The 12,361-nt window shown below is 38.8% G+C and overlaps 1 protein-coding gene and 1 pseudogene across 2 annotated transcripts in view; both read right to left on the reverse strand.

The window, feature by feature from the left end:
- The window catches only part of NBAS (NBAS subunit of NRZ tethering complex), a 397,863-nt gene that overhangs the window by 262,629 nt on the left and 122,873 nt on the right, over positions 1-12,361 (reverse strand). The gene's annotated exons all lie outside the window — the stretch shown is intronic.
- Positions 1,692-10,288, reverse strand: LOC119516632 (annotated as a pseudogene).

The raw sequence follows: 12,361 nt of genomic DNA on the forward strand, positions 1-12,361 counted from the left end.
AGTAACAATAGTAGCAGTTTCTTCATATTTACAACAGCCCCAGAGAAAGGACTGCACTTTTTTACATTACTAGGTTGTGTTGATACTTTCTCATACTACTTGGTTATGAAACATGCCTTGCACCAGAAACACTTTATGAATGTTTGAAAACGATGTTGCCAGAGACTGGGCTTCGTGCAGAGGGTAACCGCAGACCAGGGAAGGGTGTAAAAGCAGAAGAGGAGGGCAGGCTATGCGGAGTCTCGAGGGATCCCTCGGAGCAGCACCGTCTGGGCAGGTCTGGGAAGGGGCAGTGCCAACCACCCCATCAGCAGCAGCACCCTCGTGCAGTTACAAGTGGGCCAACTGTCCAAAGTCAAGGTTCTCCCTCGGATAAACCCAGAAGCTTATTATACCATAATTTTTGTTTGTTTTTTGTGATAACAGATTAATTATAAGTCTAGCACCTGAAGCTGTGCAAAGGTACACTTTGTAAATGTTGTGGGACTGTTGCGCAGTCAATAGTGACAACTGTGCAATACCAGGCAGTCTCTCAAAATCAGAGAACATACTATTGAATTGCTCAAACACAATCCACAGAATGAAAAACAAAATCACAAGTCATCCACAGACATACGAATTGTCAATTAAAAGTTTTACATTTAATACTTGAGGTAACAGTTGACATGTAGTAGGGGATACTGAAAGTGATTTCAGATTCTCATCCTGTAAGTTGTCCTCTGTTGGGAGGCTTTATTGAGTCGGTACGTGACTGGCCAGAGGTGGGCACAACCAGGACCAGAACAGCAGGTAAAGCTCTACCACAGTTTCTGCAGCTTCCACTGTTTTTTCCAATTTGTCAATTGAAAGTAAACAGTGAGAATTAAATACTTATCTTTACATATACACAAGGTATGCTGTGAAAACATATTTGCTTACAAACATATTTTAAAAAACCCTGTTAACTAGTCTGATAAGAATATAATGTATAAAAGTATATAGCAAAAACATTAATCATCTGACCCTGTAAAGATCAATTCCATATTTTATATTACATCAAATAAAAAGTTTTAGCTTTTTAAAAATCCCTTATCCAGAAACTCTTGAAAAGGAAGAGAGACAGAAATTATTTATTTCTACCCTCAACATGGCTTTGAAAAGAGTTAAACTAAAAAACCAAGTTCAACGAAATGCTTAAGTCCAAAATGAAACCAAATATTAGGCCACATAGACTATTAACACATTAAAGAGTAGGAATAATAATAAAAGCTTTATAAGCAGTTTTGAATCTATAAATAAAATAGGCATTTTGGTATTTTGGCAACTAGAAAACAAAAGCTGATGCATCAGCAAAGTTCTAAAATGCTTCAGTTTAAGATTCAACCCACAGTATCTAAAGTTAACTAAAGCTGACATAAAAATTGTTGAAGACAGGCAAAAAGTCACATTAAAAAAAAAAAAATCTAAGTTTCTATTTAGAGTAACACTAAACAGTATGATTCCAGAAGTTAAAAATTACCTCACAACCTAAGATTTCAGTTCCGCAAACAGCTTGGGTTCCAAAACTGATTCATCTCTATTAAAATGTGAGCCCTAAAAAATATGTCTGTGTGTACAGGTATGTTTTAAAGAAGTCAGATAACCTTAGCAGCAGCTTTAGTGTTTCCTTTGGATCTGTCTTGAAATGATGGTAGTATTATCTTCACGGAAAGAATTAGCCAGCTTTTTGGTCTAAGGCTAACATTGCAATCATTTCTCAGACCTTCTTGTCTAAGGCTAAAAAGGTACCAACAAGAGGCAAACTGTAAAGAGAGAAGATAAGGGCTTTTCCTGGCTGTTGGTAGCTAAAATTCACTCTTAGAGCACAACCCAATGGCAGCCTTTCTTGTCCTTTTCTTTCCGTGTTGGTTCTGGTGAAGGAGGACATTCCTGCCCCTGAAGTTTTCTTATAACCCGGGCAAGTTCACGGAGAGCTTGATCTACACTCATCCCAGGCTCTGCCGAGGCTCCTGTGTGTGAGGTAAGCTGCCATGCTAACTGCTGCCCTTCTTCCGTGTCACCAGCCTTGATGATGTAGATCTGTGTTGCTACCAGTTAAAAGTGTCAGAAATTAATCACGGTCCTTTACCCTGAGAATCTGCCTTGAAACTTACAGATGTCTCCAAAACTGCCTCTATCTGTGACTGAAGAGACCCGCAGGAAGCCCTGGCCAGTCCTCAGAAGCTGTTCTCTCACAGCTCCGAACTCTTCTTGTCCTGCTGTATCCAGACTCGCTCGCCGGGCTGCTAGGGCATCTGTCACAGCTGCTGTGTACAGGCATCTTCCAAGGCTGGATCAAAACCCGCTACAGAACAGGGCTGGATGAACCAGAGCTGAGCAGCGACTGGCCCCGCCGCCCACCCGGAGCGGGTCCTCCTGCCGGCCGGTTCACCCAAGGCATGCGGGAAGCGGGGTGTCTCCCAGTGCCGTAGCCATCCAAGGTGAACAGAAGTGGGGTGTCGGTGGAGGACCAAGCTGCCCAAGGTGCACGGAAGCGGGGCACATGTGGGGGCCAGGTGGCAGTGGCCAGGGCGCTCCTTTCCCCTTCTCACAGCACCAGTGGACCGCGGCCTCCAGAGCCACTACAAATGTTTACCGTAACTTTTAAAACAGTGTAACTCATCTGCTTTTTAGCTGACACATGATTTCCTCACAAACTATATACTAGAGATAATTAAAGAGTTTGCGTTCACATTTTTCAATTTCTGATTCTTAGATGACTCTTTAGAATGGATGCCACAATCACACTAATTTCTTACCAAGTAAAACAGTTTTGTTTTTTTTTTGTTCCATGTCAATAAGTAACACTCTGTCACAGACCACTTAAATGAAAAGTAAAAAAGATAACATTGGATCCAATAAATAATGTTCACTCTTCCAACATAAGAGTAAGTTATCGCGATGAACTGAGGAATGAAGAAAAGATGAACATAGCAAGCTACTACTGTGTTGTCTAATCAAAGCTGGCATGATTCCTTAAGCCAAACAGTTACTAAAAAAATTTTAGAGAAATGTATCACAAGTTGAGATTTGTATTTTCAAGGAAACGTACAGGTAAGATAAAAGAGTTATTATTAAAATAGTTAATAACACTGTGGGACCCTCAGCCAAAGACTTAAAGACGAAGCTATAAAACTTTACCTTCAATGAACAAAACAGGGTAAGAAAATATATGTTTTCAGAAAAACACAAACAAAAGACAAGTTCTGCTTAGAGATCCACTGAGAAAGGCAGGCCTGAAAAGTACTGGGGTTAATAAAGTATTTTTGCCGTTTTCAAGGCACACCACAACCGGCCATTTCTAACTGTGCTGATCATCCAAACCAGCATACTGCCCATCCTCATGAAGCTAATAAGTACTAGAACTAGAATCTGAGCACACCAGTCAGAATCCAAAGCTTACACTCTCAGCTAGCGCGCGCTCCTGCCTCTAGAACGGACACAGAGGCTCACCTAGCTCCAATCCACAAAGCCATCCTATTTCAGCCACTCCCCTGTGTCATACTTAGAGCCACCATGTCAAATTTGTGCAGTAGCCAGTAAAATACTTGTTAAATGAATTAATTTAGTGACAGCACAAAAAAGCGCGGTTTTTGTTGTTGGTGGAGGTGGTGGTGGCACATGTTTGTGTTTTGGGGGATTTGGGGGCATTTAGGGGATTTTTGTTTTTGTTTTGTTTTTAGGTGATCTCATGGTTATCATAAAAAATCAAGATTAGGATACAGCAATGGAAGGGAAGAATTTCTTCATAAAAAACAGGTATGTCAAGGAGGTACATTAATATAGAATCAGTAGATCAGAGGGTGAGAAAAGGAAAACAAGCTATGCTAGCAATACTGTCCATCGACTATCTAGATGGCTGGACATCTCATTATACTTTAAGGGGGGAAAAGGGACTCCAAAATAAGTACTTCCCTAAATCTCACCTTCCTTTCCACTTCAATAGAACTGATTAGTTCTTACCTTTTAAAAAATACCTAAATTTTACTGACTTACTCTTTAATAAGGTGAGCAGAATTATAGAATGCTTAATAAAATTGGAAAAAATCTTTTTCATCAATTCTACTCACAACTAAAACATTACCCATGTAATATGCCAATTATAAAAAAAAGTTAGGTGAAATTCTATACCAAAAAAAAAAAAAAAAAAACCCTGAAAAACATATGGCTCCTTCTGTAGAATGATAGAAAGCTGGGTTCACTGCAAACCTCACACTCAACAAAATACTTGCAAATTGAATCCAAAGACACATTAAAAAAATCATACACCATGAACAAGTGGGGTTCATTCCAGGCATGCAAGGATGGTTCAACATAAGAAAATCAATCTATGTATTACAACACATTAACAAATCAAAAGGTAAAAATCAAATGATCATTGCCATAGATGCTGAAAAAGCATTTGACAAAATCCAACATCCCTTTTTGATAAAAACACTTCAAAAGGTAGGAATTGAAGGAAACTTCCTCAACATGATAAAGAGCACATAAGAAAAACCCACAGCCAGCATAGTACTCAATGGTGAGAGACTGAAAGCCTTCCCTCTAAGATCAGGAACAAGACAAGGATGCCCACTGTCACCACTGTTATTCAACATTGTGCTAGAAGGGCTAGCCAGGGCAATCCGGCAAGACAAAGAAATAAAAGGCATCCGAATTGGAAAGGAAGAAGTAAAACTGTCATTGTTTGCAGATAATATGATCTTATATCTGGAAACGCCTGAGAAATGAACGATACAGCTACTAGAGCTAACAAACAAATCTAGCAAAGTAGCAGGATACAATATTAACGCACATTAGTCAGTAATGTTTCTATATGCTAGAAATGAACAAACTGAAGAGACACTCAAGAAAAAGATACCATTTTCAATAGCAACTAAAAAATCAAGTACCTAGGAATAAACTTAACCAAAGATGTAAAAGACCTATACAAAGAAAACTACATAACTCTACTAAAAGAAATACAAGGAGACCTTAAAAGATGGAAAAATATTCCATGTTCATGGATAGGAAGGCTAAATGTCATTAAGATGTCAATTCTACCCATACTCATCTACAGATTCAATGCAACTGCAATCAAAATTCCAACAACCTACTTCGCAGACTTGGAAAAACTAGTAATCAAATTTATTTGGAAAGGGAAGATGCCTAGAATTGCTAAAGACACTCTAAAAAAGAAAAACAAAGTGGGAGGACTTGCACTCCCTGACTTTGAAGCTTACTATAAAGCCACAGTTGTCAAAACAGCATGGTACTGGCACAAAGACAAACATACTGATCAATGGAATCGAATTGAGAATTCAGAGATAGACCCCCAGATCTATGGCCGACTGATCTTTGATAAGGCCCCCAAAGTCACTGAACCAGGTCATAATGATCTTTTCAACAAACGGGGCTGGGAGAGTTGGATATCCATATCCAAAAGAATGAAAGAGGACCCCTACCTCACACCCTACACAAAAATTAACTCAAAATGGATCAAAGATCTCAATATAAAAGAAAGTACCATAAAACTCCTAGAAGATAATGTAGGGAAACATCTTCAAGACCTTGTATTAGGCGGCTACTTCCTAGACTTTACACCCAAAGCACAAGCAACAAAAGAAAAAATAGATAAATGGGAACTCCTCAAGCTTAGAAGTTTCTGTACCTCAAAGGAATTTGTCAAAAAGGTAAAGAGGCAGCCAACTCAATGGGAAAAAATTTTTGGAAACCATGTATCTAACAAAAGACTGATATCTTGCATATATAAAGAAATCCTACAACTCAATGACGATAGTATAGACAGCCCAATTATAAAATGGGCAAAAGATATGAAAAGACAGTTTTCTGAAGAGGAAATACAAATGGCCAAGAAACACATGAAAAAATGTTCAGCTTCACTAGTGGTCTAGTTTGCGAATGCTGCCAGGATGCAAAACACCAGAAATGGATTGGCTTTTATAAAAAGGGGGTTTATTTGGCTACACAGTTACAGTCTTAAGGCCATAAAGTGTCCAAGGTAACACATCAGTAATCAGATACCTTCACTGGACGATGGCCAGTGGTGTCCGGAAAACCTCTGTTAGCTGGGAAGGCAAGTGGCTGGCGTCTGCTCCAAAGTTCTGGTTTCAAAATGGCTTTCTCCCAGGATGTTCCTCTCTAGCAAGCTTGCTCCTCTTCAAAACGTCACTCACAGCTGCACTGAGTTCATTCTCTTTGAGTCAGCTCATTTATACGTCTCCACTGATCAAGGCCCACCCTGAATGGGTGGGGCCACGCCTCCATGGAAATATCCCACCAGTTATCATCTACAGTTGGGTGGGGCGCATCTCTATGCAAACAACCTAATCCAAACGTTCCAACTTAATCCCAACTATTATGTCTGCCCCACAAGTTTGCATCAAAGAATATGGCTTTTTCTGGGGGACATAATACAATTCAAACTGGCACAACTAGCTATTAGAGAGATGCAAATCAAGAACACAATGAAATACCATCTCACACTGATTAGAATGGCTGCCATTAAACAAACAGGAAACTACAGATGCTGGAGGGGATGTGGAGAAATTGGAACTCTTATTCATTGTTGGTGGGACTGTATAATGGTTCAGCCACTCTGGAAGTCAGTCTGGCAGTTCCTTAGAAAACTAGATATAGAGTTACCGTTCAATCCAGCGATTGCATGTCTTGGTATATACCCAGAAGATCAGAAAGCAGGGACACGAACAGGTATCTGCAAGCCAATGTTCACAGCAGCATTATTCACAATTGCCAAGAGACGGAAACAACCCAAATGTCCTTCAACAGATGAGTGGATAAATAAAATGTGGTATATACACACAATGGAATACTACGCACCAGTAAGAAAGAACGATGTTGCGAAACATATGACAACATGGATGAACCTTAAAGACATAATGCTAAGTGAAATAAGCCAGGCACAAAAAGAGAAATATTACATGCTACCACTAATGTGAACTTTGAAAAATGTAAAACAAATGGTTTGTAATGTAGAATGTAGGGGAATTAGCAATAGAGAGCAATTAAGGAAGGGGGAAAGATAATCCACTAAGAACAGATAAGCTATTGTGGGTAAATTTAACGTTCTGGGAATGCCCAGGAATGACTATGGTCTGTTAATTTCTGATGGGTATAGTAGGAACAAGTTCACAGAAATGTTGCTGTATTAGGTTACTTTCTTGGGATAGAGTAGGAATATGTTGGAAGTAAAGTAGTTATCTTGGGTGAGTTGTCTTTTTCTTACTCCCTTGTTATGGTCTGTTTGAAATGTTCTTTTATTGTATGCTTTTTTAAATTTTTTTATTTTTTATACAGTTGATTTAAAAAAAAGAGTTAATTAAAAAAAAAGGAAAAAAATATGCAGAGCCCCCTTCAGGAGCTGGTGGAGAATGCAGGGTTACTGGCCTGCCCCACCTCGATGGTTGTTAATGTGCTCAGACATAGGGAACTGGTGGTTTGATGGGCTGAGCCCTCTACCACAGGACGTGCCCTTGGGAAGACTTGCTGCAAAGGAGAGGCTAGGCCTCCCTATAATTGTGCCTAAGAGCCTCCTCCTGAATGACTCTTTGTTGCTCAGATGTGGCCCTCTCTCTCCAGCTAAGCCAACTTGACAGGTGAAATCACTGCCCTCCCCCCTACGTGGGATCAGACACCCATGGGAGTGAATCTCCCTGGCAACGTGGAATATCACTCCCGGGGAGGAATCTAGACCTGGCATCATGGGATGGAGAACAACTTCTTGACCAAAAGGGGGATGTGAAAGGAAATGAAATAAGCTTCAGTGGCAGAGAGATTCCAAAAGGAACTGAGAGGTCACTCTGGTAGGCACTCTTACGCACAATTTAGACAACCCTTTTTAGGTTTTAAAGAATTGGGGTAGTTGGTGGTAGATACCTGAAACTATCAAACTACAACCCAGAACCCATGAATCTCGAAGACAGTTGTATAAAAATGTAGCTTAGGAGGGGTGACAATGGGATTGGGAAAGCCGTACGGACCATACTCCCCTCTGTCTAGTTTATGGATGGATGAGTAGAAAAATAGGGGAAGGAAACAAACAAACAGACAAAGGTACCCAGTGTTCTTTTTTACTTTAATTGCTCTTTTTCACTTTAATTATTATTCTTGTTATTTTTCTATATGTGGTAATGAAGGTGTCAGGGATTGATTTTGGTGATGAATGCACAACTATGTAATGGTACTGTGAACAATCAAATGTATGATTTGTTTTTTATGACTACATGGTATATGAATATATCTCAATAAAATGAATATTAAAAAAGTTAGGTGAAATTCTGTACCAAAAAAAAAAAAAACAACACTAAAAAACATATGGCTCCTTCTGTAGAATGACAGAAAGCTGGGTTCATTGCAAACCTCACACTTTGAATCTAATGTCCAAAAACGCAAAATAGCATTTACATATATTTTATTTCATCTTTTTCTTCTATTTTTCCCCACTTTGCCTCAGAAGTCTTAACATTTGAATGCATCATACTTACTAAAAAAAAAAAAAAAAGTGCATGGTAATCTTAAATGATCTTTTTAAAAAATAATGGCTTCTTTTGTTCAATTTTAGGATTCTTTATGTTAGAACCCTGTTCACTGTTTTATTCCAAATAATATGCTGGCTTCATTAGAAGGTAACATTTATCCATCAGTAGGGAAGGAGTGAATACAAGTTCTACTATGTTCAACAAGTCTCTCACCAATTATTTCTTATACTAAATATAAATGTTTTATTTCAAAGGAATTTCGTCAAGGATTAACTTCCAAAAGGTTCTTTTATTTGTTTTCTAGGCCTTGGAAACAAAAGGCTAGATAGACAGTGTATTACTACTAATTGCCACCTTTTATGTATTGGTTTTAAGATATGCAGTTATATTTATTTCTATTATTTAGCAGAGAAGAAAATGTTCTGGTAAATAAAGGACAAAAATTATAATAATTTGAGCCTACACTGTGGTTAACATCACTGAACTAGTCAAACCAATCTGAAACATTATGGGAAACCAATCAAAAAGTTAGCCATCATTCAACATCACATTGGAAAAAACTATCCAAAGGCATCCTTAAGAGTTCTCTTCTGGACCAACAAGATTCAATTCCATTATTAAATGACTTGGAAAACAGAGCAAAGACTAATAAAACACCCTGAAACTCACCAGCATTCTGAGATGCCAGCAGCATGTAAAAGAAAGCCACAGTGATAGAGGGAAAGCCATCTTGCCCAGGGGCTAGACTCTGCCCTCCCTCCACCAGCTTCATCTCCAGGACTCCGCTGGCTACCTCATCTATTTAGAACATACTGGAACACTACCAAAGATGAGGCTACACCAACTATCTTCTTGGATTCTAAACCATAATAATAAAGATTATGCTCTTAGAAATAGCATCTCCTGTTAAAATTGTGACACCACCCTTTTATAGCTGTGCGATCTTGATCAAGTTATTTAATGTCTTAATTTCTTGGTTAGTGAAATAGGGATAACAGTATTTATCTCAGTTGGATTTAGGGAGGATTAAAGTAGTTGATGCATGTAAAGCCCTTAGAATAGCATCCAGTATATTGTGAGCATTCAATAAAAACTGACCACCATAATAGCATCATTATTAACACCAGCAAGACACTTTCTCCTAAGTAGTGAAATACAAGATACATATGACTCTGGGTGACTTTGGTATTTATCTTATGATAATAATACCATATCAATGACCAAAATTCCTATTTGCAAGTATCTAAAAAACTGCAATAAACTATGCTAATACCACATCCTGAGTAAAATGGCACCTAGCCAAAGCAATCAACAGTAATAAAAAATGTGATCTGATTTATGAGATAGAAATAAGCAACAATTTCCACAAGGCACTCTCTCTCTTCCAAATGCTTAAAAACAAGATTGTAAATAAGAAATAAGTTTTTGCCCAGGAGCAAAGGATGGTTTGATTATTTCAGAAGAGAACTAGTTTAGTTTAAGAGAAAGCCAAAAACTACACTGGAGAAGCACTGGAGAATTCTCAAGAAAAATTGGTTATATATCTGAGAGAGGCTATTCTACACAAAAGTATCTAAATCAACAAAAAAGGGGCAAGGATGAGTACTGAAGTCACTGGTATGAAAACTGCCCCTCTCCACCACATCTACCCCCACACCCTCAACTACCATCATCACTACCAACACCACATCTACCACCATTACCACCACTAACACCAACACCTCTTCCTCATCATCTTCCACCACCACCACCTCGACCAGCACTACCACCATGACCTTCACTCCAACACATCTACCACCACAACCGCCACCACCACCACCTCCACCAGCACCATGATCTCCACCTCCAACACATCTACCACCACAACCGCCGCCACCACCACCACCACCAGCACCATGACCTCCACCTCCAACACATCTACCACCACAACCGCCACCACCACCACCACCACCCACCTGCCTCTTGCATAGACATATTGAATAAGAATATTGAATACTGAAAAAGAAACACTGACGGACCTCAGAACAATCAAGAATACCTATGTTTACTACAAGGAAACTGCCTGGAAAGATATCCTCAAACCCAGTTTCAACAGTGTTACACTTTAACAAGAATAAACTGGAACAGCCAATACAGAAAAATCCCCAAAGAAAACATCTTTGTAATAAGCTTTTCGTTTAGCATTTGGTGTTTTACATATAACAAATATTTATAAATGCCTATTTTTGTTTTACTTTTTATTTTTTATGATGTTCACATCTGCAATATTGCAACCAGGGAAAAGAGGGTCTCAACTTAAAATGGGTGAATGACAGCTTTGAGTTACCTTAATACATTACACGTCCAGGGTTGCCAGTATTTCACTCAGCAGTGGAGAAACATATTGAATGTGATGACAGAGTGATATATATTAGGACTAAGAATCAACTAAGGATTGATGAGGACTCACCACTTAATGCAGGGGCCCCAAACTCCATGTCCACAGCTACCAAATGGAAAGCAAGATGAGAGAAATCCAGCAAATTTCATTCTTTTTTCTTTGTTATTCATACAGAACCAATGGAGAGAATAATAGCAACATCCTTATTTCGCATTACTTGAAGATGACCAGACCCTGACAAATCTCCTTTGGTCTACTAGTTAAACCAGAAAAATCCACTCCCTGGACAAAGATAAAAAATATATGGCATCTGAATGTAACAACCACAAAACTATGGAAATCCAAAATGTTAAGGAAGTGCATCAATGTACATTATAAGCCCCAGCCCTATGTAAGGTTGTTGTGCTAACAGATTTTAGACAAAAAGATTAGAGAAAAAAAGAATACGTTTACCTCCCTTTCATTCATATCACCAAAAAACAGCACAAATCATGTTTATGCAGACCCCAACTTCACTACCCCCCTTCAAAACTCCCACACTTCCCTGTCTCTGGGCCTGCACACGCTATATAGAAAACCATCCACTTTGCCCAGCCTGTGGCTCATGCTTATACAGTGCACAACACGTGCCAGCACAAAGATAAAATTCTAAGCAATTTATATATACTACAACTCATTTAATCCTCACAGCAGCCCTAAGAAGCAGACAACAGTATCTGTCTTTCCCATGTTACAGTTGCGCAAACAGAGGGACAGAGAGGTTAAGTAACTTGGCCAAGGTAACAAAGCTAACAAATTGCAGTTGGGAGTTGAACCCAGGCAGGCTGGTTCCAGAATCTGTGCTCCTAGCCACTAGGATATCCTACCTATCAGAATCCAACCTTTTCCAGCCCAAATTCCAGCTTCTCACAGATATTTCCATGACCATCCCAGTCCAAGTTGCCTTCTTCCTGTTCTAAATCCTAACTACATATTACCTGAACCATCTAGCATTTACTTCCACTCAACAATATGACAAAATATAGGTGGTATATTCTTTTCATGTTTTCCTGGAGTTCTTCTATATTATTTTTTTAAGTGCTAGTGTCTCCCCTACCAAAGGCCAATATTCCTCAATGGCAAACACCTCTTTGCAGTCATCACAATTCCTGGTAGCATAATGTGCACAGCAATAATATATGAATAATAACTTGAACTAAATTTATATGAACGTATTATTTCATTTAGTCCTCAACCACAAATACCTCATAAGCTATGCATCAGAATTACCAGTCTGCAAATAAATAATCCACAGGAGGTCAAAAATCATCACTAACTTACTGAATGAACGATAAATGAATGAATAATCAACAGATAACAGATCCATTGATAATCTATTGCAAAATCAGAGTCCTCAAAGAAAAAAAGCAAAAACTAAACAACACTCCTAAGAACTTGAAAGATAAGATTAAATCAAGCTATAAAA

This window comes from Choloepus didactylus, chromosome 20, assembly GCF_015220235.1.
Source record: "Choloepus didactylus isolate mChoDid1 chromosome 20, mChoDid1.pri, whole genome shotgun sequence".
In the NCBI taxonomy this organism is placed as follows: domain Eukaryota; kingdom Metazoa; phylum Chordata; class Mammalia; order Pilosa; family Megalonychidae; genus Choloepus; species Choloepus didactylus.